At 46.5% G+C, this 27,424-nt stretch overlaps 2 long non-coding RNA genes across 3 annotated transcripts; one reads left to right on the top strand and one right to left on the bottom strand.

The window, feature by feature from the left end:
* The first annotated feature begins 56 nt into the window (after window positions 1–56).
* Window positions 57–25,428, top strand: LOC108390556 (uncharacterized). Of its 2 annotated transcripts, XR_012131908.1 has the most exons (5): window positions 57–213; window positions 8,898–8,986; window positions 16,212–16,337; window positions 17,141–17,178; window positions 17,604–25,428. It is a non-coding gene; the product is annotated as an uncharacterized lncRNA (long non-coding RNA). The 2 variants fall into 2 exon arrangements; XR_001851540.3 differs by lacking the exon at window positions 16,212–16,337.
* On the bottom strand, window positions 11,478–17,190 carry LOC118973598 (uncharacterized). The gene is made up of 3 exons (XR_005063042.2): window positions 17,077–17,190; window positions 16,376–16,478; window positions 11,478–15,474 (listed from the first exon to the last, which is right to left on the bottom strand). It is a non-coding gene; the product is annotated as an uncharacterized lncRNA (long non-coding RNA).
* Window positions 25,429–27,424: the final 1,996 nt, after the last annotated feature.

Below are 27,424 nucleotides of genomic sequence, written 5' to 3'. Positions count from 1 at the left end.
GGGGGACAGGGGCGGGGCATGGGCGGGGCCTGCGCGGGGTATGCGCGGGGCGGGACCGGGGGCCGGGCCGCCGGGTGTCGGACCTAGAGACTCCCCTGTGTGTCCTGAGGGCGGCGGGAGCCGGCGGCGGGCGTCTGCGAGACCCGTTCTTCCTCTGCTGACCCTGGGCATGGTCCCCAGCCTCTGAGCCTCTGTTTTCCTCCAAAAAATGGGGTGAGTCCCAACAGCCGATTAGAAGGTGTGCTCCTGGTTAAGGTAGAACAGACTGTCTAACTTCTCCCCAGGATGAAAATGACTGTTTTTTTTTCTGAATATACAAATTACAGGTACTCACTGCAAATAAAACAATACGGAATAACAATGAAGAAAGGGGAAAAACACCCCTGAAATCGCAGCCCGATCTTTAAGCTCTTGGAGACTGTCCGCTCCTGCACTATTTTACCCCAGGGTTCCGCAGGCCACCACCTGCCCCTCCAGCAAGGGGCCGCTCCCTCAGCCAGGTCCTCCTGGAGCCGCCCAGCCTTGACCCTGACCCTGAAAGGCATCTCATGGGCTTCACACCCGTGACTTTCCCCGCAGGGATTTGCCATCCCCAAATAAGTTAGCAGCCAGGACAACTCAGTGGGACTTGAAGCCTAGTGTCACAACTGAGTCCATCTAGTACTAACTATGCCAGTCCCGCCAGAGGTCTCGGTCACCTCCGTGCTCCCTATGACGCAGCATCTTCACAAGCATCCACCTAGATGAAATTCCTGAAGTCTGCATGAAGAACCCCACCACAGCAGTCCCCCAGCCCCTCAACTGGAGTCCTTGAGGTCAGCACTGGCCTCCCTCTTCCCTCTGGCGTGCCATTAGCACCGTCTCCTCCAACTCTTCCTTCTAATCATCTCCCACTCAGCTCTTCCTTCCCTAACTCCTGCCACCTACCTAAGTCGGGCCTTTTCCCCTTCATGCCAATGCTAATAAAACAGCACCCTAAAGGGTATTGCTATCTACAAAGAATAACCTCTTACTTCAAAGAGTTTTTAGTAAACTACTGCTCATTGATCTTGTTAAAATTCCCTTTGATCACATCACTCTGGTGTTTAGAAAACTTTTCTGCCCATTCTTCTAGGCTTAGCCAATATATATGCCTACAGTAGCGTCTCTGGAGTCCTCAAGCCACAGTGATTTCTTCCTTTACTGAATATCATTAATTTTCACTGCCTATGCTTTTCAGTTCCTAGAGTCTTAGGCAAAATAGGGGAGCTCCTTTTCTAGAGGATCTCCAGATCTTCTCCCAGCTGTGACCAGAAATGGGAACCCAGAGAAGGTAATACATTTGTCTGATTCAAGGACTCCACTTGGTGTGCTGGACAGCACTCACATGGGAAGCCTCTGTTCTGCTCTGAATACACAGAAATGTTAGGTGAATACCTTCCTACCAATTTAATGACAGTTAATGTGGGGAGATTTGAAAGCAAGGTAGAAATAAAATGCTTGACAAAAGGAAACAAAAATATAATTGGGGAGAGATCAGAATAGGAAGTTAACAGTTCTCAATTTCAAAAGAAAGAAAGTGATATTGGTGGACCTTAAGCTTTGTCCAGTATTTTCTTTTTAATTTCGGGTTATCTCTTTACTGGAATATATCATTTCCAAACTAGTAGAGGGGATAGAAAATAAGAAAAACACAATCAGTGCAATAGAAGCCAAGAAAAAATAAAACAATAAGTGAAGCAAAGAACAGGTGTGGAAAATAAAAAGCCCCAAAAAAGGATGAAAAAGTAAAGGCAAATATGTTGGCGAACACAATAAATGTAAACAAATTTAACTACTTGCTTAAAAGAAAGACCCTCTCGGATTAAAAGTATTTTCTTCTGTTGTTGTTTTAATGTAACTTGTTTTTCAAAGGCACACCAAAATGACATACAGAAAGATGGAAATAAAGGGAAAGGAAACAATAAGGTATGCCCAGTAACCAAAAGAAAGTCATTAAAACATATAAAATTAAAATTAATAGAAATATAGAAATATTTTTTAAAGATAAAGGGAAGACTCCACCAAGATGATATATTAATATTAATTTACAAATAACTACATAGTCTTATATCTAGTACAAAGCTGACAAACTGTGAGGGAACATTCAAAATCCACAATCATAACAGGAAATTTGGGATCTATTCTGATTTCCTATTACTTCTTAAGTGAATTTTTGGTAGTTTCTTTTGAAAACTGTCCACATCATCGAAGCTTTCAAAACATGGACATACAAGTCTCACTGTAACTGAACTATGCTCCCTCACTCATTTATAATATTATTTATTTTCTATCTCTCTCTCTCTCTCTCTCTCCCCCCTTCTCTCTCTCTCTCCCTCCCTGATGGGATCTGCCAGAAGTATGTCTGTTTTATTCATCTTTTCAACAATCAGCTTTTCTTTACCGTTCATCTTTCTAGCTTCCAATGAAAGTAGAAGACGAATGAAATTGTTTTCATTTTCATCAGTACCTGTCTTTAACTTTATCACTCCTTTCTGTAGAATTGTTGGGCTTGTGATTTCTCGCTTGCTCTTTTCTCTTTCTTTCTTTTTTTTACTTTTTGAGTAGAAATCATTAGTTCCAGAATATTTTTCCTCAAAAAATATCACTACAGAAGCAAAGCAGAAGTTTGATAAGAAGTGCCTGTCATTCAGTTCCTAATATTTTACAATTTCTTCATCAACTAGCACTACCATATAATGTATTGACCAAACGGAAACATTTTTCACACTGAGTGACAGGAGTGCTAGTCATACTTACAGGGGGATGACAGACATCAGCTGGGGCTTGTCCATACACATTCAGATATATGTATACCCACAAATTATTTCAAAGAATGTTTTCCTGTGTGTGTGTGTGTGTGTGTGTGTGTGTGTGTGTGTGTGTGTGTGTGTGTGTGTGTGTGTGTGTGTGTGAAATGTTAATAGCTTCATTGATTTCTATTGTAATTACATTCAGAAAATCTGGTCTATATGATAGAACTTGGAATTTGCTGAAACGTCCTTTGTGGTCTAATGAATGGTCAAATTTTTATAAATATTCCATTCATGCTTGGAAACAATTTGTTTTCAGGGTTCTCTGTTTCACACAGATCACTTTAATTAATCATATCCTTCAGATCTTCTGTAACTTCACATATCTTTTGCTCCACTTGATTTATCACTTTCAAACCAAGTGGACTTCCTTGCTTCCCTGCAGCAGGGTTCCACAAGCACATAGAAGCAGGCAGAAGCTGGATTACCTTTAATGACCAAACCTCAAATGTCCCACCATGTCACTTCTCCCTCAGTCATGGCACATCTCGATTCTCAGAGAGGGAACATGAACTCCACCTGTCAGTGGAAGAAGTAAGAAGTCACATTTTTGGAAGAGCAGTTGAGATGAGAGATCTTACAGAGCCATTTTTGGAAAATACAACTGTCACACACACCTTGAAAAACATAATGATCTATTGGGCTTTTCCTGAGACCACACCTATGGTTATATACCATAAAACCCATTACATCCCTATATCTGTTAAAGATTAAAGGAGAAAAGCATCTCAGGTAGATTTAAAAATATGCGTTTGATGAAATCCGACCAGATTCATGATTTAAAAAACAAACAAAAAACTCAGAGAAAATTGAGAATAGAAACTTCCTAAATCTAAAAAAGGATAGCTACCAAAAACTTACAGAAGGCATCTGACCTAAGGTGAAACTTTAGACGCATTTTCAGCCAAGTCATGAACACAGCTAGAATCTCCAGTGTCACTGCAGCCATTCAGTTTTGCACATGGACATCAGCCAATGCACAGAAGACCGTGGAAGTAACACTTAGCTGCTCTTCACGTCCTGCCTATTGTCTGCCTTTTGCCATTAAACCTCTATGGGCCCCAAGACTTATTATTAAAATTCCTAGATGTTTTACGACTTTGATTCCCAGCTGTATTTTAGGCATTTTGAAGACAGGAATCTAAACTCACACATCCCCAGAATCCCAAACATATGCCAACTAGCTCAGAAATGGTTATGATTATTTGAAGGGAAAAGGAGACAAACGAAGCAGCAGAAATAAATCAAATGCAAATTTGTCCACTATGGATGTAACTCCCCAGGAAGTCATCCTTTCTGCTGCATGAACCCTGGCAGCAACATGCTTTCCAAGTAAGAGCGGTGGGTGTTTCTGCAGTTTTGATTCATGGCCTCAAGCAGCCATGTCCCCTCCTGTTTTTTCAGGCTTAGTGAGTTGTTCCTTACATACAAAGCCTGGGTAAGGGGCCATTTCTAAGAGCAACTTTGACCACATTAAAGCTCTTCTGAAGGCAGCCTTTGCCCTGCCTAATAATAGCCCGCCTGGGTCTGTTACCATGTTCCCCTTGCTGTCAGTTCCCTAGGCTGCTCTAACAAACTAGCACAGTCTCAGGGCGCTAAACAATAAGAGCTTGTTCTCTCACAGTTCTGGAGGCCAGCAGTCCCAGATTCAGGTGTGGGCAGGGTTGGGTCCTTTGAGGCTGTGGGGAGAATCTGCCGCATGCCTCTCTCCCAGCTCCATGGTTTGCTGTCAATCTGTGGCATTCTTCAACTTGTAGAATATCGTCCTGATCTCTGCTTTCGTGTTCACATGGCGTTTTCCCTTTGTGTGCTTCTGAGTCCAAATTTCTCCCTCCTATTAAGACATCAGTCATACTGGATTAGGGCCATGCTAACAACCATTTTTATCTTGATTACATCTGCAAGGACCCTATTTCCGAATAAACTCACATTCTGAGGTACTGGGAGTTAGGAGTTCCAACATACCTTTTTAGGGGGAGCAATTTGACACCTAACACTTTCCTCTTCTGTTCAAGAACACTAGTCCTGCTTTCTGTAGTGTGGCCACAGAACCATAATTCAGGGCCAAGCTGTAATGAGCACAGTTATGGCATCAGTCCCTACATTTTTGTGATTTGTGATCAGTCTCAGCTTCAATTTTCATTTTCATAAACTCTTTCCTTCCCCTCACTTCCTGCTTGCATTGGCTAGAGTAAGAGCAGAAATGCAAGGTTTTAAAGGCTGATTTTTGAAACCATCCCAAATGGAGCCATTGAGGTCCACTGAGTACAAAGGAAATGAAAAAGCATTTCTAAATCACTTATCTCCCAGGCGTCCAAAATTATTGCTCCACGGACTACTGCTCTGTACTAAAAAAAAGCATTTCAAACCTACTGAAACCTACACTGCATTCTCTCTTTTCCTCCCTAAACAGCTCAGCAATGGTTGCCTTCTATTTACTTAGCATCCTAAATACTGTTGATGTGTTTGTGAGAACTGTTTTAAAATCTAAACACCCAAGGCTCCAAATATCAATGGAATCAGGCTGGAAAAAATCCCACCAAGACAGAAGGTGTACCTGTTGGGACACTGTGTGCAGAAAACCAGCAGAGCTCAGCTGATGGCAGATTCTGTTTCCTGTTTCCCTCTAATGTCGACAGGACCTGCCACTGGGAGATTTCCTAACTTCTAATACTTTGTGACCTTGGAGCCTGGAGACTCCATTTTTTTTTCTTTTTTCACTCACATTATTGTTGCTCCATCAGCTCTTATGGTCATTAGTGATGCCATTTGGAACATTTTTTTGCCATTCATTCTAAGTTATTCTGAGAACCATATTCATCTTAAGTTTTAAAAAAATGCAGCTATCCTACCAACAGGGCAAAACAGCTGGTTTCTGCTTTCTTATTTGTGGATTTTCAGCCCATTAGCAGTTCTAGCAGAAGGGAAGCTTTACAACTCTATTGCTTTGGTGGTGGTTACCATCCTCATCACCACGGTCATGGTCACACTGATGACAGCACCTAGCATCCTACTGAGCATTTAATATAGAAAGTTCACTGAACTTTCAGGATTTATTCCTCATAATCCTGGAAGGAAGCTACTATAATGTGTACCATACACGGTCAACTGTAAGCCAAAAAAGTTACCCTAGATACAGGATTGGGAGGCAGAATAATGGCAGCTGATAAAAGATGCTGATATTTGTTTTTTCCCTAAATACCACATTAACACATGAATGTTCAAATAAATTAATGTCCCATTCATTCTATGTAGTTTGACATATCGATGATAGTGTGTGACTTGTACAATAAAAATAGAAATTTTATCATGTTTTTAAACCAGTAAGTATTGAGAAATTGTGAGGTTTCTCTTCTCTTCTGTTTTCTGTTATATTGTAAACACAAACAAGGAAATACAAACTTTTTAGACCTCATACTAAGCTTTGCCCTACTAGCTCTATGTTTTCTTCCAGTTGTGGCTCAGCCTGGAACTCTATGACGAACCTGTCACCAAGATTTAAAAAGTAGCAAGACGAGATTATTCTCTTATAGCCTAGAGATTAGCATGTGAACCAATCAGAAAACGGACGTGTGCAGTTAACTTCCACTATCAAGTTTTTATGAAAAACTTGTCTCAAAATCAAGAGAGGACAGGGTAGCATTATAAAAGTAGGTGTGGATAAAATGTGGCATCTAACGCTAGGAAATTATACATGTGTCCACACAAACACAGAAATATAAACTTTTTAGACTTCATACCAACCTTCACTCTACTAGTTCTTTCAGCACACTGCTTATGTCCTGATAGCTCATAGCCCTGTGTACAAATTAATGACATTCAAATGAAGTCTGAATTTGTCTTACTCCAAAGAGAAATGAGTTATGCTAAAGTATGTTCTTGTAATTGTGATGATTCAGAAAACTAAGTCTTAGCTTGTAGAAAATTATGGTGTACCTGGAACACCTGTTTCTGGTTCTGTTGGAGAAAGACAGATGACTGGGATGCTGTCCAGCAAAGAACATCTGAAATAAGCAAATATAAAGCAGTTTTTATCAGAAAAACTGGGTAAAAAATATATTGAAACTCTTTGGTATGGAAGATGGAAGCTAAGAGGCGAATGTCAAGGGGACATGATCTATACAACTTTGAACAGATATGGTTCTTAATGCCCAGGATATCAGAACTAGTGTTAACCTCCTTAACCTTCGTGGCTTTAGCTGTACTAGTCCAGTCCTCTGAGAAGCAGATCTTGAGAGGGGAGTAAACATACAAGAAAAATTTTAAGGGAAATACCCATGAGAGAAGATGGGGAAGGAATCCAGACCAAGATGTAAGTCTGACCCCAAGGGAGGGGAGGAAAGAAGCAAAGAAGGAAGGAACGAACCAATGAACAAACAAAGGAATGAAGGAACAAAAGAAGGAGGGGAGGAAGGAAGGAAGGTTGGAAGCATCTCAGACTGCAGTTTAGTTCTAAGGAGAGTTGGGTGAGACCTCTGAGTCCTCAAGCCAAAATCCCTCATCAGTGGAGCCCCAGGTCTATCTGGAATGGGCATGCCTTAGGATTCCTGCCTCACTCAGTCATTAAGGGAGTGGTCCATGGGAGCAAAATCTGCAACAGATGTCCGAGTAGAGCATTAAGGCCCTTGATCAGTTCCAGCCCCTGCAGTCAGAGATCCGAGAGGTGCATTCTCATGGGTCCCACAAGGAAAAATCATAATCAGTCATGATCATAGTGGCTATTTATTGACAGACCACTCAGAGCTGAGCATTGCACTAGACATCCTACACATATTAAATATGATTGTCAAACAAGCAGGTAAGGTATGATTACTACCCAATTTCAGTGAGGAACTTGAAGCTTAGAAGGGCAAGTGCCTTGCCAAGACCACACAACTGGTTGGTTCAGAAGAGACCCTGGATCCATAAGGCTTCATATTCTTTCCAGAGCAAACAAATGAGAGAACATTTGCTTCTGCAATAAAAAGTATTGAATTCACTGAACTGAAACCGAAAGGTTGAGTGTTTTAAAGTATAAACAAATGCTGCATGTGTTCTGCATAATTCATAAGTGACAGGCTTTGAGACTGACACCATCTTGCTTCCCCACCAAAGGTTCCTAATCACACTAGGCCCTCAGTGGTCCCAAACAGTATTCCTCATGTCCTCTTGACTGTTTGAACATGGAGCTCAAGTATGGCTGATGAGGGACAAAGTCCAAGACCCAAGACTTCGTTGCTGTATGACTTCAGACCATTTTTAGAGCTGCCTCAGTCATCAGTCTTCTCCTCCTGGCAATAAAGGTGATGTCTGTGAATACGTAAAACATCCAGGACAGCACTGGAGTATGGACGGCAGTCAACAAATGTGGCTCCCTTCCATGGCTTACCCTCAACCACGCAGAGCCAAGCTTTCCTCTTTCTTCCAAAAATGCATTGATGAGGTCATTCCTCAACCTAAAATCCTCTGACATCTTCCAGTTGTCTCTAGCAGGGATTTCAGAGTCTTACTCTGCATAACCCCACTTGCATGCCCCATGTACTTGCTCTGTGACTAGACCCCAATTCCCCAGGTGGGGCAGGAGAAAGGGAGCAGGTACTTACGCCCTGGATAATGGTGTGAGACCCTCAGAGGCATGGACTGTGTGGTGAGAAAACACTCATCTTCCAGGGAATGAGGCTACAGTCCTCATGTCTCCTTTGAGAATTTCCAATCCTAAGAATGAACTCCAAGTCCTTAGCAATGGCCTAAAACTGCATTCCCATTGACCAGCACCATAGAGCCTGGCTGGACCATTGCAATCCTTGCCCCCTGGCCTGTGCTGATTTCTTCCTTCTGCTTGGCAGCCTCTTTCACACTTTCCTCCTGTACTTGGGACAAAAATGGTTCACCCATTTCAGTGACACTTTCACTCACAGCCTCGGGCAGAACTCTAACTCCCTCTGCGGGGCCATCGCACTTCAGAGACCTGTTCCCTCATGCAGAGGTCATGGGTCAGCTGGAGGCTAAAAGGGCAGGCTCCCCTCTAGGCAGATGCATGTGGTAAAGGCTCAAATTCCAATGAACCCACTATTCTCTCTTCCACAGAATAGAAGTGAAGCCAGGCCGTGGCTGCCATGCCCATCCACATTGCCCAGGCTCACTTGAAGTTACCTGTGGCCCTGACACTAAGAAAGGTGAGCCAAGATCTGGGGTTGGAAATGAACTCACTTGGTGGGACCCCCATGCAGTGGGTCTTCTGCATGCTCCCTTCCCTCGCCTCTCTGGCTGGACCTGGACTTGGCAATGATTATCCAGTAGAACTTTCTGTGATGATGGTAATGTCCTAGATCTGTGCCACCCAATATGGTAGCCACTGGACACTTGAAATGTGGCTAGTATGATTGACAATGGCTTGTATTGTATTTTAATCCATTTAAATGAATTAAACTTAAAATACCCTCATGCTGATAGCTGATGTTGCCAGTGGCTACAGTATCAGACATGGGAGCCCTTGGGGATGGAGGAGCAATGACATAGAAGGAACATGGGTCTTGGAATGCCCAGTGGGGCAGAGCTGTCCCCAGAAAAATGGACTACTTACCCTAGAACTGTGGTGTAAGAGAGGAAAAAGCCGATATTTTTGGGCAGGGACAGTATGGCACAATAATAGTCAGAGCAGGGATCTGGGCTCACATTCCGAGTTCAAATTCCAGCTCTGCCACAAAACAGCTGAGCAACTTGGGGCAGGTCCCTCAACCACTCTGTGCCTCTGTTCTCTCATCTGTATAATAAGGGAAATAACGGGCTCTTTCTCGCAGGGTTCTTGGGAGGAGTGAATGAGGTGATGGGGGACATTGCTCACCACAGTGTCTGGCCCGTGTTAAGGCTCAGGACGTGTAAGTGCCTCTAGAGAACACCCCACCTTGTGGTGTAGAGAGCTGCGTAGGGCTCTTTCCTGCGGGGGTCTCCAGAATAGAGGCTCATTTATCATTTTGCCCCTCAGTAACTAACACAGTGAAGATGCCAAACGAATGTTTATTGGGTGAATGAATGAATGGATAGCTCCTCTAGTATTAGTTTACCTGAAAACTCAGTGCTTTGTGTTGCCTCTGAGACTCCCCTGGACGTCAAATCCCAGTGGCACTCTAATAGCACTTCCTAGCAGGGGCACTCTGTCCCTTCCACCCAGATCATCCCCAGGGACAACAGCCTTTGGAAACTAGTAAAAGTTTCTTTGTACCCTCAGCCCAGCACAAAGCTGGCCAGGATGACGCATTCGAGCAGGCCGTTGGCAGGGGACCCCTCAGGGTCACTCTCATCAATTCCTGGTTATTATATGCATGTTCCTGAGAGATGCTGGAAAGACATGGTAACGTGTGGCTGGAAACTAAGGGCACTGGCAGACCCGGCAGTGTGCCCTGACTCCCACAAGTACCTTCCCCTAAGCAGAAGCATGGCAGGAAAGCTTTGTTCAAGTGCTTGCTGGAAAGGAGGAGGGCCTCCAATTGTACCTGTGGTCAGGGCTGGAGGAGGGGAGAGCTGGGCAGTCATGATCACCAGAGACCCCACCTGCACACCCATCAAGAGGGGACCTGAGGTGAGGGGGTGTATTAGCTGGGCAATCCAGAGAAACAGAACTAGTAGGACATGTGAATATACATAGAAAGAGACTCATTATAAGGAATCGGTCTGTGCGATTATGGAGGCTGGCCAGTCCCCTGCTCTGGCACCTGCAAGCTGGTGGCCCACCGGTGGTGTAATTCAGCCCCATCCCCAAGGCCTGAGAACCAGAGGAGCCAGAGGTGCAAGTCCTGCCCGAGTCCAAAGGCCTGGGAGCCAGATCCTGATGTCTGAGGGTGGATGATGGATGTCCCAGCTCAGCCAGAGAGCAAACACCCTTCCTGCACCTTTCTGTCCTGTCCAGGTCCTCGGACTGCACAGGGCCCACAGGTGTTAGTGGGGCTGACCCTCTTTGCTCAGGCTACAACTCAAATGCTAGTGTGTGCTGGAGACACCTGCACAGCCACACCCCGAAATAGTGTTTCACCAGCCATCTGGGCATCCCTCAGCTGAGTCCCATAAATTTGACACGTAAAATTAACCATAATGAGTGGGGAGGCACAGATGTGGAACCCTATATTTGTTTTTACCATATTCTCCTTTTTCACCCTAGGGCAAGGGGGGAAATTTTACAGGGGTTGTGGGGGAGAAATGTCTAGAAAAGTTCGTGTGCCCTGGTAACTTACATTCCAGTGGGGAAGATGCACAGCTGCCATCATCCACACACAGAGCAGGTGATGGCTTGCCTTGTCAGTGCACGTGCAGTGCTCCCTGGGAGCTCCAGAAACATGCCAGGGCTGGTGCAGCATGGAGAAGGGAGCCTGAGGTCCCCCCTCAGTGCAGCTGGGCCAGCCAGCGGTGGAAAGGCTATGGACGTGAACCCCACCCCACCTGCCTTCTCCAGGGCAGGCCCAGAGACAGGTGCGGACCCAGGCTGGCATTCACAGGCCTAGCAAATAGATGGTACACTAGAATTATCTGTTGCTTGAGTTTATGCTGCTAGTGTTCTCTCTTAAGTCTTGGAATCCAGTGTCTAGAGAGTCAAAACGAGCAGTTAAAACTAAAATGGATGTGAGCTTTCAAAGTTATTAAGTTCATCCTTTGTACCTCTCTCTCGCCAGAAAAGTCTCTAAAGAAAAAGGAGACTTGTCTTCTGTGCTAGTGGGGAAAAGATGCTCAGACATGCACACAGGCTACTTACCCCTGGCCTTGGGGGAAAACCTCCCTGTGGAGGGAGAGGTGCTGTGTGGCAGGAAGAGACAAGCAGGCTGGAATGGGGAGAAGGAGCTGCTTTCCAGGCAATTTTAACTTCAGAAGAGGAAGAGCTGAATGAAAGGCAGCAGGAGGGGCTGGAATGCACCTCCCCTGCTTCTGTACCTTATCAGCCCGAGTAAAATGATTCTTTACAAGGGTTGCTGCTCTGCCAGGTACTGTTTGGACATGTGACGCGCTGTCTGTGGTGCTCCCCACATCTGAGAACCACTGTCGTTTCCTGTGGCTGCCAACGCGGTGCTTCTAAGACCATAGACTCACTCTTTTGGATCCTGGAGGCCAGACTGTGAAATGAACCTGACGGGCGAAGATCAGGGTGTCCGTGGGGCCGCCTTCCTTCCGGAGCTCCAGAGGAGGATCTGATTCCCCGGCTCCTCCAGGCCCTAGAGGCTGCCCATGTCCTTAGCTCGCAGCCAGCTCCTCATCTCCACGCCCGCAGCTTCATTATCCTGACCTCTGCTTCTGTCTTCACACCTGCTTCCCTGCCTCCATGCCTCCTGCCTCTCCCTTCCAGTTCTGGAACCCTATGATTGCACTGGGCCCACCTGGTTAACCTGAGATGGCCCCCCTACTGTGAGGTGCAGTGATCACCAAGCTGACCCCACCTGCTACCTTAATCCTCCCTAAAAGTCTCCCATGTAACCTAACATACAAATTCCAGGGATTAAGGCATCTTTATGGGCCACCATTCTGCCACCATGGGAGCATTATGAGCCCATAGTAGGTGTGGGACATCTCTAGTTCCAGGCTGGCTAACAACTCAGCCCCATTTCCCCTGGCTGCGGCTGAGTCTCATTTGGCTGAGAACCTGTTCCAAGCTGGATAATGCATAATCACCATGAGACTGTCCCACATAAGAGTTTTCCCCCAAAATGCCAGTAGCACCCTCTTGAGAAACACAGCGAAAGCCTTGCTTTATGTGTGGCCACTTAGTAGAGATGGTAGCTTAGCTTTGCATCTCAGGGTGCCTCTGAATTTATAAATACAGCAACAAGAAAGTTAAAGAGGAAGAGACACAGAAAGAAAAGGGAGGCAGACCTCTGTGCCACCCTTCAGTGACCACTGCAGCCCCTCTCATGAAGAAGCTGGAAAGCCAGGGTTACCATCCCAGACATCCCACATAAGACAATGTCCCCCGTGAGACATGGGCACACAAGACCTCCATCTAAACTGAGTCCAGTGGGGAGGAAGGTGGTGTGAGTGAGGCTTCCACACTGCTGAGCCTTGAAGGAAAAGCCTTAGAGTTCCTGGTGGCTTCCTGGGTCATCCTAGTCTGCCATAGTGGCTTAGCCTTCCCTACCAAGACAAAGTAGGGCTTCTGGGAGTTGGGGTGCTGGTTCTGAGACGTCAAGCCTACTGCAGCCCTTCTATAGGTTGCTATGCACTGCATTCAGTCACTTTCTGCATATGCCACCTGGAGGACATTTACAGCTGAGCCCTGACAGGGACGAGGTCCCCACCACAGGACATCATGCAGATAATAGCTACTTCCAACCTTGTATGTATCCACTGACATCTGTAAGATACACAGAACAGGAGAGCCCCATTTACCCTGGCTGCGTCTGAGTCTCATTCGGCTGAGAACCTGTCCCAGGCTGGATAACACATAAAACAGTCTCCCCACCATAAACTCGTGGCGATAGGACACAAGAAACTCGGGTCACAGGGTCTGCTGGCACACCCCCTACCTCTCAGCTAATAGACTTTTCTCATCAGCAGAGCAGGGGGGCAGTCTTTGGGTGAGATAACACCCCGTGTGGGAGGACATCCATACTGCAGCACTGAGACAGCAGAGGGCAAGGCAGGCCACCACCCCAGGCACCTCCCTCTGTCACCTGCTAAGTGGGGCCCAAGGCACAGAACCAAGCCTCTTTGACCTTGATATCTCCTCTGAAAACTGGCATAAGGCCACATGGCAAAGATGTTCTGAGGCCCACCTGTGAAATTGGACTGTGGCTCCACATTCCTTATGCTCAATTCCATGTCCCAACGTGTCCAAAACCCTATGGGTGTGGCCATATCATTCAGCAGCATAATCTAAGCTGACCGAGGACCAGTTACAATTTTTCTGTATATGATAGGGTTTGTGTATTTACACATTTCTCTTCAGATAATAGAAATGAATTTGGTTCCCAGGTGCCGCCCCAGACCTACGTATAACATCCTCCTGCACCATTTTACAATACACTGGCTTGCACCATTTAACCAATTGTTTTGGGGGTTCTCCAGAGAAATGGAACCAACAGGATGGATGGATATAGAGATGATAGATAGACAGATGTAGATAATTCTAAGGAATTGGCTCACATGATTGTAGGAGTTAACAAGTCCCAAATCGGCAGTAGGACCGTAGGCCTCAGACCCAGGGAAAAGTTGGTGCTTCAAGTCTAAAGGCAGATTCCCTCATTTTCTGAAAGACCTCAGTCTTAGTCTCTTAAGACCTTCAACAGATTGGACCAGGCCCACCCACATCATGGACTTCAACTGCTGTACCCAAACTCTAATGATTTAAATGTTAATGTCATCAAAAAATACTTTCACAGAAATATTTAGAGTAATTTTTGACCAAATAACTGGGTGTTGCAGTGCAGCAGAGGTAACACGTAAAATTAACCATCACAACCATATTATTTACACAACTCAGAAAAATTGAATGCTGACAGTTTGGGGACACCTTGGGGTTTTGGACATGGTCAGCTGGTTCTGTGAAGCAAGAGCACAGTGTCTCAGGTCAGTGCTGTGAGGGCAAAGGACCTTTGTCCACATCCAGCATGGAGCCTCCAAGGGGCCTCTGAGGGTCTGACCTGGGTGACGGGAGCTCAGCCCTGTAATAGTGGCCCTGCTGCAGCTCAGTGCATGGGAGAGATGCGCAGGAGGGCAGCTGGAGACGGGAGGGAATGCCAGGGGCTGAATCAGAGGCCAGGGAGGGGTTGCTTGTGACTCGGGGGTTCCAGCTAGAATGCTCTGCAGAGAGCGGAACGATGGACACGGCAGAAATCCCGGAGGAAGCCATTAGGGGAGCACATTTCTAGCCCTGTTGGGATGCGTGGGAACGCCCAGCAGGCGGTGGGCGGAGGGAGGGGCGCTGAGCGTCAAGGTCGTGGCGGAGCCTTGGGGAGAGGGGTTTAGGAGACACAAGGATTACAGGCCATAAATGCCATATCCGGTGTAGTCGTCAGGGGAGGACGTGGGCTGAGCCCCGGGGCTCAGGGCTAGGTCTGCAGCAGACCCAGAACAGCAGAGGGTCTGGAGAAAAGGCAGCTGAGAGGTTTCAAGTGACCAGGAGAGGCAGGAGCTGGAGGGGTGGGAGAGGGCAGTGTCTCCCGCTGGGGAGCCGGGCTAGGGACAGGCCTCCCCTGGAGAGCAAGGTTGGGGCGCTCAGTTTGAGGGGGCTGCCCTGGCCCTTCTCCAGCAGCACAGGGCGCGGGAGCAGCACGGCAGGAGGGTCTGGAAAGGTCTAGCGTGGTGTTGGGCTGTGCACAACACGGGCAGCCTACCCGCAGCTGGGTGGTGAGGACTGACGCCAGCCTCTGTGGAGCCACCTGCCCGCCAGCCTGGGGCCCCCTCACTCACTAGCTCCTTCACTCCCCACTGCGGCCTCCTACCCATCCTCTGCCCTGGTCAGATGAAGGACACCGGCTCTCCGTAGTCTGACTGGGTGCTGCCCAGGGAGCTGGGCAGGGATGCAGTGCCACAGTGCAGGACCTGCCAGGCCACCGGCGTGGATGGAGCAGCCGGTGCCGAGTCAACTTCACAGGGCGTCCTGTTTCACGTAGATGATCTTCCCAGTGGGGTCCATGTGGCTCCCAAGAGACATGCCATAGTCTAGCCTGAAGCCTGTGAAAGTGACCTAATGTGGAGGAAAAAAAACAGCCTTTGCAGATAGAATTAAATTAAGGATTTGGACATGAGGCGTTCATCCTGGGTGGACCCTAGACCCAGTGACAAGTGTTGTTACATAAGACAGAAGTAGGAGGAGACCATGAGAAGAGAGGGGCAGAGGTGGGGGCGCGGCTGCCAGCTAGGAACGTGGATCCTCCGGAAGCAGGAAGAGAGAGGCAAGAAAGGGGCTTCCTGGAGGCTGCCCACCTTGACTCCGGACTGGAAGCTTCCAGAACTGAGAAAACTAACATTTTGTTGTATTGGGCCAGCCAGTTAGTGGTAATTTGTTATGGGGGTAATAGGAAACGAACACATTCACATCAAAGCCATGTAGAGTGTCCCAGAGCCCTTGCTGAGCTCATTCCCAGACCTGAACATCACTCCCTGCTACCACCCTGAGGCTTCCAGGAGGCCAGGCCTCCAGAAAGGATTCCAATTTCCACAAGCAACAGGGATGCCAAACAGAAGCACTCAACTTGGAATGTCCCTCTAGGAGGTCTGAGTGTCAGGGCATCTGCTGTTGTGCCAGCAATCAGATTGGCGGGGTCTTCCCCAGGGTTGGCCACTCAGCAAGAACAGCAGGGCTGGGACTGAGGGGGGGATTTGCTCTGCCGCGAGCATTTGCTACATTTTTTGTAATGTGCAACTTTTACTAGTGTTATTTAAACCCATTCTAATCACCTGAAATAAGTTTTTGCCTTCAAGGAGATGAATGTCCAAGCCCTTCTGCTTCCTGCCACCCACAAGTGGGACACAAAACCTGCCCAAGACACCGAAGCTGGAGCACAACACCCCCTCCCCACACAGGATGTCATGGCCCCCTAGCCCCTTGTAAGCATGTGCCAGTAGCTACCCCAGTAAAGACTTACCCCAGTTAGAAGAGTCGGCTCTTGGCTCATTCCAATGCCAAACCTTTTCCAAATCTTAGATGGAAATCTAATAACTTGTTAGCTGTGCAGCATTGCTAAAAAGCTATCATAAAAATAGTGTTACAGGTCTATTCATGCAGTCTGCTGTCTGAATTATGTATATACATATTCACAGCAAGAACATGGTCGCCCCAAGAGCTGTGGTTTCTTAGCCTGTATTCTTTACATGATAATCTCTAGGCTGTTGATCTGAGTGTAATATTATCTCACAAGCATAGTCATCCCAGAAATTATCCAGCTTTGGTTCTGATTAAAAGTATAAGTAACATTTTTTTTTTGCATAATCATGACAGTAAGTTGAACTGAGAAATGCCAGACCACTAAATTCTCAAAGGACTTTTGTACTTAACACATAAAATAAACCACTCTGATCAATAATCTCTTCTAAGGTATGTATTTCATCATGGCTCCTGTAATCATGGCAGGCTTTTACCATTTCATATTTTCCAAGTAGCATACAAATTCTCATTCCTTGAGAGGATGAATTAACACTTCTCAAAGCTTAGCATTGTTAATAGATCCCAGATGGGAGCAGAGCCTTCCTTTGTTTAAGCTACCAAGTATTAAGGAACCACTACATGGAGGCATTTTTACATGCGTTACTGTAATTAATTTTAGAAATCCGTTTCTCCTTTTATTACCTGGTGCAGCTCCTTGGCCTCATTTTATATTCTCTTTTCTCTGTAATGTGTTCTTTCTTTACAGGGTCCCTCTGGGTGGAAACAGTGGTTCTCCACACACAGGTATGACAAAACCTCTCCTAAGTGCTGAGCTTGCCAGACTCCCAGCTGATTAATTGCTGTGAGCTGGTTCCCAGTGAGCCATGGTCAGTTCACTCATGCGTAACTCAGACACAGCCCAAAACGTCCTCTCAGGCTGTGTCCTGGAGTGGGGCGTCACAGGATGCCCAGGCATGTGTATATGTGTAAGTGTGTGAGAGTGTGGTATGTAGATTTGGTGTGTGTGTGAACGTGTATACATGAGTCTACCAGTGTGGGGGGGGGGGGGGAGGATGGGAGTGTATGCATGTGTGTGTAGATTAGAGTGTGTGTGCACAAATGTGTGTAGATATGAAGGTGTGTACATATTGATGAGGATATTCAGAGAGACACAAAACACTTGCATGGAGAAGAACCTTTAACCTTAAAGTTTTTTCTTTACTCAACAGCAAGGTGGTAAACCCACCTTGTTGACGAACACCTTGGACATCTAGAAATCAAAGCAGACAAGAAGTCTACATCCCAGGAGAGACTGTGATGGGGTGTGAGCTCAGAGTCCTGAGGATCTCTTGCAACACTGAAGGCAGCCCACATCCTCAGGGTGTGAGCAGGAACAACAGGGAATTTCTCCGGATTGGGGTGGGGGCGGGAGGCAGGAGAGACATCAAGAACTTGGAATTAGGAACCCAAAACTCTAGTCTGGATCCCAGAAGCCCACATCTGCTAGACCAGGGCAATCTGACAAAGAACCCTTTGTTGTTTATTGTGTACATTTTGACAATTTTTGTCCAATAATATACTGCACAAATGGAAACTCAAATAGCACAGAAGGACTTACAAAGAGCAACCACTCCCTGTCCCACCCCCGTTTCTTCTCTTCTGGCGGTTACCACCAAGGTTTTCCAGGATGTGCTCACATTGGCATTAATTCATTGCCAATTTAGGTATTATACATTGACTTCACGTTTGAGATCTGAGGGTTCAGCTGGATGGTACTTAACCACTGCTCCCCACCAGGAACCTCACTACCTTTGGTTTTCCTGTGGTTCCCTTGCAGTTTTGCGTCATGCATTCTCACTCCTATTCCATCCGGCATAAGCCATATACACCCTGACTCTCAAATGCATAAGCTCCTAGGCCCTTTCCCAGAGGGCCTTTCAGTGCCTCACCTGTAGGCTTAGCTCTAAATGTTATAAAGCAACCAACAATGTTTATCTTCCTAAGATTATGAAAATATCTTTATGCACAGCCAGATAGCATGCTTTGGTTTCATTTATGCTATTGTACTGTCATTGCTTTTCCTGGAGTTTCTAATGTATTTTAAGGATTTGCCTTCTTCACATCATTTCTTCTTCTTTTTTCCCAAAACTCTGCCATATTTGTTCTATCAGTCCAGTCCTCCTTTCCCCCAGAAACATCCCCTAGGAGCTCCCCATGCCCCACTCCCAGCTGCTTCCCAGGCCACACCTCTGTTCTTGAAGGTACCCTGCTACAGGCAGGACCCACTGCCTCTGCTGTCTTCTTTTTTCTTGCTTTGCTTAAGTAAAAACTAAGTAACATTTAATGAAAGAATACTGGCACATGGGATTTTTGAATCTGTACACATCTGAAATGTTTTTCATCTTGCCTTTATACTTTATGCTTTGATAGTTTGTCTGGGTAGAGAATTCTTGGTTCAAAGTCATTTTCTTTCAGCATTTGGAAGACACCACTCCATCACTTTTTAGCACCCACAGTTAGTACCAAGAGATCTTACTTCAAACTGATTCTTATTTCCAGAAAGATCTTTTCTACATCATTGATTCTCTGAAATGTTAGGAATGTTCAACATGGGCAGAAAAAGCAGGGAATTTCCCAGTGGGGAATTTCCCAGAGTCCTCAGGTGTCTAAGCCTAGGTCTTCTCATTCATGACCCTTACAACTCTGGATTTTTTCAGTCTGAACAGCTTGTTCTTTAATTCTGGAAAACTCCCAAACTCTCTTTTTTATATAATACCTTCCTTTTATAGACTCCTATTAGTCACATAGCAGGCCTCATACATTGTTCCTCCAGGTCTTTTGTTTTTCCTCTTAGACATCCTATCTGTTTATTGTCATTCTCTTATCTGGGAAGTTGTTTCAATTTTATCTGCCAATCTTGCACTGATTTGTTTTTTAAATCTGCAATTATCTTCTATTTCAACAGCTTTGTCTTATCCTCTGATTGCTCCCCCACCCTTTTTAAAAAAAATCCTTTTCTTGCTTAACAGAAGCAATATGGCTTGAATCTCTGAGAATACAAAATAGTGGGGGCTTTTTCATTTCACACACACACACACACACACACACACACACAAGTTGCTCTTTTGTCTTCTGGATAAGCTCCATTTGCTTTGGTGTATTTCTTTCCTTTTGTGTCCTTTCTTTGTTCCTGTTCACACAGCTTGGGCTTTCCAGTCACTGACAGGGCCCACCTCATCAACTGGTCTCCATTTACCCATTCTCCGTTAAGCACAAAGCTGTCTGTAAACTCAGAACATGTACACGGAGCTTGTTCACTTTGCCAGGCTGGGGATGGTGGGAGGCAACCATTATGTTTTAGGGCCCCTGAATGCAAGAAGACAGAGCGTGTTGCTTGGGAAACCAGTTCCCACAACTGGCTGAGTTCTTTCCAGACATTTCACTGAATGTCTTCAGAAAGCAATGATACTTGAGGGAAGGGAAGTGGATGAGGTTTGGGGGTTTTTTGTGTTTTCTGTTGTTATTATTGCTGTTTCTGCTGGGAAATAAATTCCCGGGGACAGGATAGTTTTCCTGGGAGAGAGAAGAGTGACCCTTCGAAAAATACAGCATGTCCTGCAATCATTTCAAAATCCCTTACAATAAGGAGCAGGGAATTGAGTCAGATATTCCTGAGAGGTCAACAAAACCAGTGGAATTCAAACCCAGGCAGAAAGCCATTCTGGCCTTCCTAGGTCATGATGATGCTAGTTCCATAGATATTTTTGATGAGCACAAAACCACAGTGCTTTCCAATATACAAATATTTTGCATTCAAACGAAGCAGAACTCTTCAATCACATCAAAATGGGAATGTCATTTGTCTTCAGATGCATGTTTCTGCCACTCCTGGTTTTCCCTTGCTTCTTGACCACTTCTCAAATTACATCTGAAACCAGATAGTGTGCAATCTTAAAGGGGGAAATGCTTTAGTAGTCACCCAGTTTAAGTTTTAATTTTAGAGATGAAGAAACTGAAGCCCAAGGAATGTTTTAAAGTGCATTATCAAAGGTCACATGACCAGCTGGTGGGAGGAATGCAAAAGGATAGACAAGTCACAGAGTTGGGACGAGAAGACCTGCGTTTGGATGGGCCAACCCAGTATTGGCTGGGATGTGTTTCTGGTAGATTAATTAATATATGAACATTCCTGATGGCAGAAATTTTGGATGTTCTAAATCCCAACAGATTCTGCAGCATGTCAAAATTATCGGAGCAATACAAGCTTAATATTCCAGTTGTCAGGGAAAATACCCCTGGGCACATTTGCATAAATCCATTCCAACCTTCAGTGTCTGAATGTTTAGGTTTAACTTCCACCACCGGTTCACCAACACTCTTCATGGAGCTCCCAGACCCGGTTGAGAAGTATCTGGAAAGGGGTCATAGATTTGAGGAATCATTATGTTTTAAGATTCTTAAGAAGCCATAGAGATTATCCATCCTGATATCTTCATTTTACAAAGGACAAAACATATAAATAGCTTCACCGAATTCACACAGTGAGCTAAATGACAGAGGCCAGAGATACCGTGGATGGGGCCTTCCCAGGCTGATACTTTTCCACCCACTCTGCCAGGTCACCAGCAGGATGCCGTCCACAAGCCAGTCTTGTGGGTTTCAAACCATAAGAATCCAGAATAAATACTCGCTGATGCATTCCCCAGGACTGTTTATTCCAGATGCATGTGGACCACTAAAAAAAAAAAATGGAACCACAAACATCTCTGCATGTTAACATGCTTCTAAAGGAGACATGTGGCTGTATGTTAATTAATGATTTTTAATATCATTCTGGTAGTGATTAGCTCCTTTGAGTGCTTCTTAAGATATTAAAGATGGAAATTTCCTCAGACCAGCTGCTTTCAGAAATTATTTTCATACCCTTTTCTCAGAAATCTACTTCAGATTCCAAAGCTTTTTGTACACATAAAAATTTACTTCTATTCTATTACTAACTTCTCTCTCCTTAGCTTGGAGTGAAATATAGTAGGAAATAAGCTGATGCTTGCAGGTATTAATTTAATTTGGGGAGATCATCTTATCTTTGGAGTGTTTTAATGAAGCCATATATTTAGTACACATTTATATGAGGCATTTATTCCACAAATAATTTTTAAATTTTGTTAAGTTTAAAATAAGTGTTCATCAGGATACATATTTTCAGTGAGAAATATCTATCTCCCAGACCAACTGGTACACACAAGGTACCACTTCCATCCATCTGGCACCTCCCACAGTTCCATTTTGACACAAGTGGTTATAGAGCAGGACTGCATTAGCGACTGGGAGGGTGAAAGCTGCCCGTGATAACAGATCTCTGCATTGTCCTGTCTATTTATTTCCACTCAGTATTCTTTGGAAGCAATTGGATATTGACAAACTGTGAGCGGGAAATTTCTAGATATAAGAATAACAGGGCAGGGGGGTGGAGATGGGGATCCACACCTTCCAGATGTTATTTCAGAGGCCAGCAGAGGCTGGCATCTCCCTGCACACACAGTGGACATGTCACTGCCCCCAACCCCCCTGTAATGCTCATCTTCACCCTCATGGGTGGTGGCCTTAGGAGTCACTTGTCCCCCTCTGAGCTTTTGTGAAAGGAGACACTTGGGCAAAATCCCCCAGGATGATCTCAGCCCCAGCTTTCCATGTCTTTATGTCAAAATAAACACTTTTTATTTTCCTGTGGAGTGTAGTTCAAGAACAAACTACTTACAATGTCCTCTCTGGCGCTAGCAGCAGTTTTTAACTGAAGCCTGCAGAGTTCTTTACCAATGTGCCGAAGGCATTTCACGTGGCACAAAAGTTGGAAATTCAATATGTCTTCGTGAGAAGTGCATTAAAAATCTCTTAAAAACACTCACACCAGCTTCAGTCCTTGTATAACCCAGTCATATTTTATCTTGACTCGTGATGTTGACAGTGAATTATAAATACTAGGAGAGTGAATATGCATGTCCAGTTATATAATGGAGGTGGATAACATTGTTTAAATAAATAAGTGCATTAGAAACCTCATGCACAACCCATGCACATATAGCAGCACTTGGAAGCTGATATGGTGACCCTTTCTTTGTGGCAAAGGCACTGTGAGCAGGGAAGCCCTGTAATAAACACAGTTTCGCCTTGTCTGAGTCCCAGTCCATAGACGACCCGTCTCAGCCATCCTCATAGTTGACAATGTAATAGCTGACTGCAGAAATACCAGAATATGACTTGTAGACCATGCCCTGCTGGCTGGGGCCTGGGTACCCTCCCCTCAAGGTCACAGAGCTGTGGTTACCTCTGCTTCTCAGCAAGGACACGCCCAAAGAGTCATTCTGGTCCTGGCCTCCAGCCACTCCACAATTCCAGTGGCTCCCGGAATGCCCGTTCTGAGCCAAAAGCTTTCCTGGAAAAATACAGGTCAAACCTATGGCGACTGCTGCATGGGCAGTGACCTGGTTCAGCAGGACGGCAAATGGCAACGTCAGGCAGGGGCCATGGAGGGCAAAGAGCAATGGCATCCATTCTTCCTCTGCATCTTATAACTCTCCCTGGCCTCGATTTTGTTCTGTGTTCACAGAATTCTGTTTTAAAGAAGGATGTAGGATCTAAAAAGAAAAGAGTATTTATTTTAACATCGATCTGGAAAACTCTTGGGAATGAGTGCAAGGTCACATGGAAGAAGGCTGGGTGTTTTCAGATGAAGAAGCAAACAAAATTCTGAGCACAGATACCCAAGCCCTCAGGCATGCCTGCCAGGCACAGCCCTGCACCCTCTCACCCCACAGCACCCACCCAGCCGTGGCCACTCTGCTTAACCATCTGGCAGAACAAAGCACCAGCCATGGTGGGGAAGGACGCAGAGGAACATGTCAGCTCCCCGATAAAACAGGAGAGGGTATAATGAGATCCCGGAGATGCAATCAGTCAACCCCTCAGCCTCTGTGACTTCAGATGCTCACAGGTCTCACCAGAAAGTTCATTACTTCTGCCCATCGGGGTGGCCCCTCTGAAGACTGCACATGGCCATATATAAAACGGATTCCATTCAATATTCCAAATCCAGAGCAAGCTGATTTAAGAAAAGCAACCAGCCCAGACTAGCAGCATTGACCAAGGAGTGAGCAGAGCTGCCACACTGGACCTTGGTGACAGTGACGCAGCAGGGCAAAGCCCGCAACATCATCGGTCCTGAGCAGCACCAGGGCACACATCCTGCCCCCTGTCCTCAGAATGTCCCCATCTTGCCACAATGAGGAACAAAAAAAAGGACATGGCAGTGTGGTCCTGGGCTGAGCCTCCCAGAGAAGTCCTGGCTTACTTGCCTTTTCTCCATCAAGGTAGCACTGGGTAAGAAGTGCGATCCCCCCGAGGCTAAGAAGCACCTCCAGTCCAATGGAGAGAGTCGACAGGAGATGACTATCAGAAGCAAAAGAGATTTTAAGTCAGAGGAACAAAACCCTAGACTCCCCAGGCAGAGCTCGGAGAATGACCTCCAGCCCCCAGCGCTGTTTTGAGAATGCTGCTGCTCTTCTCACACGAATCCCAGCAGGAAACAATGTACCTGAGAAGGCTGGGCTTCCAGTGATATGGCTCCCAGCACCTGTAACTGAAATAACTGATCAAGACCTAAAGGGGATTTGAACTATGACTCCACCCCACCTCCCTGGCCATGGCCCTTGAAAGACAGAAAGCTCTGTTAGTCGAAGCACTCAGGAGTGAAGACATAATAAATGATCCACGCAAGCAGGCATTTGAAAGTGACAGCAGAGACCTAAGAGGGAGTTTAACAATGTGTTTATGACAGGCAAGTTTGAACATGCAGGGTTGGAAAGATAACATTTCTCAACTGCTTCTTTAATTATAGCTTTGAAAGGGGAGGCTGTCATTCCCATCTTCATTCAGGAAACTGCCTGGTGATGTCTCTGTTAATTATGACTGGTTATGTTTCGTCAAGGAGGGTCCCGAGAGCCCGGCCTTCTGGTAGGGCTGGGGCCAGGGCAGAGCTGGTCCATGGAGCGGACAGCGCAGCTCCACAGAGGAGGGCACCCTGCTCAGACCACCAGCCCCCTCTTGCCTTTGATGAGGATCACTGCACCAGGCCATTCTCACAGCACCAGCTCCCTGGGCACCACCACCAACAGTCATCATGGTCTTTAATATGACTGCTGGGGAGCTGTCTGAGCCGCTGACGCTCTTGCCATCTCTCATTTGCAGAGGTGTATGTTCAGGGAAAAGCCCTGCTCAGGAGAATTCCAAACACTCCCCCTCCAGTGGGTGGGACTTTGTGCCACCCCTGTCCCACCTGAATGTGGCTTGACTTCATGACTTGCTTCCACAGCACAGAGTATGGAAAGGGGAGAGAGTCACGTCACAGGGGCAGGAGAAACCTGGCAGACCCCACCTGAGCCCAACAGTCAGAGCTGCTGTGCCCCGTGATGCCACGTCCACGTTAGGTGCCCTGATATGACACATCACAAAGGGACCATCACCTTTCTGGTTTCTTCTCAGAAATCCCACCAAGCCCCAGTGTGAACATCAGAAGGATCTCGGAGCAGCCACAGGAGTCCAGCCAATGGCAGAAATACAAGAAACAGCTAGTAGACAGGGACCCGCTCACCAGGGGCCAAGAGCCTCCCGTGTGCCTCAAACCCGTCAAGGTCATTAAAACAATGGAAATCTGAGAAACCATCATGAAACAGAGGAATCCAAGAAGATGCACAGCTAACATGCAGCATGCTGCCCCGGGCAGGATTCTGGACCCAAACAGGCCTGAGCGGGGAAACAGCACAGAGCCAAGCGAAATCTGATGGCTGGTCAGCAGTAATGTCTGAGCTGTGGTCTCGTCGGACTTTAACATCAGGGGAACCTGGGTGAAGAGCAAATGGGATGGAGCCAGAAGCAGGCATGGGCAGGTGAGGCTTCTCATGCAGATTTAGGGAGGCACCGACTCTTAGGGTCCTGTTCATGCCAGTCCTGCATGCTCTGTGTGGGAACTCTGCGTTCTGTCTTTGCAACTCCGCTGTAAATCTAAAATTATTCCAAAATAAAACGTTTATGAAAGAAAAACTCTCTGGTTGGAAGCATGCAATATCCTCAGGAGAGTATGCAACAGTAGTATTCCTGGCAAAGGAAAGGGAGAATCTGGCACAATGACCAGGCAGGTCCTGTGTGTGTAAGGGTCGGCCTGTTAATACCTGCCTTCTGGGGGTAGGTGGACCTGCAGTGCAGTATGGAGCATGGAGAGACACTGATGTGAGGCAGTCCCAGCAAAGTAACTGAGGCCTAATAGCCACAGAGGAGCTCCCCAGGTCAGGTATCCACGATTAACAGTCCCCAAAGGGACTCCTCACTTGGTGCTTTATAAACTCAGTCAGGGTATTTGCTGAGGATGCTGGCCCACAGGCCATTGGAAGCACATTCACGGACTCTACTTACTGCTCACAGTCAAAGTGGGATGATGGAGTATGGATTCTGGGAAGAATCTCTACTCTAAAGAGCCAACTACCACAGCCCCAAACTAGACGGACAGCAACCCACTGGGCCCTGACCTCAGAGACCTGTGTTATTCTGGCCACACACAGTCTGGACTGGTTGGCATGGCGTCACTGCCCAGTGAATCCGTGCCTGTTGGCCATGAGGGTTCTCGGCCTTCGCTTCTGAGCCATGGTAAGGAACCACCCGGTGTTACCAGTCTCTCCCGCTGGGGAACTCCGTTCCGTGTCTGCAGGCCCTGTGAAGGATGGACGTGTTCACTGGCTGTGTCCTTAATAGATTACAGCCGGGCAGGAGGCAGGACGGATGGAGGGAGGAGAGTTAGGTTCTTTCAGGGAGAAAAGTCACCTCCTAATTGAATTGAAAGCTAAAAAAATGTCCTCCCAGTTCTGCAGTGCCACGTAACTTCCAGTGCGATACCACAAACGCCCACGTGTGGCACACTCAGACCCCAGTTCTCCCTGCTCCACGGCCCAGGGCCAGGAGACAGGGGAGGGGAGCCGACTGCCCCTGGAAGCAGCCTCTGCTGCTGTGTGTGTGGACATCACAATAAACAAATAAGCATTTTTGTTTAACTGACAAGGTGAAAGAGAGTTTTAGAACTGGGGGATTTTGCCTAAGGAATAGCTGAATATTGGTGAGGTGAAAGAATACTGAATAAACCCAAAATATGTTTTAAGGAAACCCCAAATGCCTTCTGCATAATATTATCTCCCTCTGCTGGAACTGCCAATTTTGAGTTTCTCACTATTTTTATTTTCTTGAGAAATGATCATTTTTATAAATAGCTTTGTAAATGTCAAACTAACTGGCTGAATAATTTATCTCTGTTTCTTATCCTGAGTAACTTAACCCTTGCTTCATTTTCCCTGGCTTGTCTAAAGGGCTGGAGTTGTCAGCCCCAAACACCCAGAGTAGCAAAGTCTGGGTGCTGAGGGTCTGGCCTTCTCCCGCTGGTGGTCAGCAGGGATCGTCCCTTTGACGTCCTTCTGGCTGTGGCCCCTTGTCCGTCACAGCCCACAGCCAAGGTCAGGAGAGGCAGATGGAAGCCAGGGGCCACGGGGCTGCTTGCCCACAGCCACAGCAAGAGCCTGGCTCTCACTCTCCAAACACCAAAGCACTTCTGCCCAGTCTGACGCACCAGGACCTCGGGACACGAGGGGGCAGTGACCTGCAGGTAACATGTCCTCCAGGTCACCTGGATCCGTGATCAAGTGTGAAAACCACGGTTCTCAAACTCAGCTGTACATTTTCTAAAAAGACATCTTGGTCACCAGAGCCTAAGATTCCACTGATGGATGGAGGGCCTGGCGGGGGTATGGTGTGGACACTGGAATTTTCAAAACCCCTTGGGTGATTCTGATGGGCAGTAACAATGGGGACCTGCTAGTCAGGAACATCCCTGAAGCTCAGAGCTTAGGTCCTTCCTGACTCAGTGCACAGAGGGAGTGCTGCTCTGTCTTCCAGGTCCAAAACACTCACACTTCTCCAAAAGTCAGTGTACAGTAGGGCTTGCTGCTCTGGCTGC

Source organism: Manis javanica, chromosome 1, assembly GCF_040802235.1.
Source record: "Manis javanica isolate MJ-LG chromosome 1, MJ_LKY, whole genome shotgun sequence".
In the NCBI taxonomy this organism is placed as follows: domain Eukaryota; kingdom Metazoa; phylum Chordata; class Mammalia; order Pholidota; family Manidae; genus Manis; species Manis javanica.
This window is presented reverse-complemented; position numbering and strand designations above follow the sequence as displayed.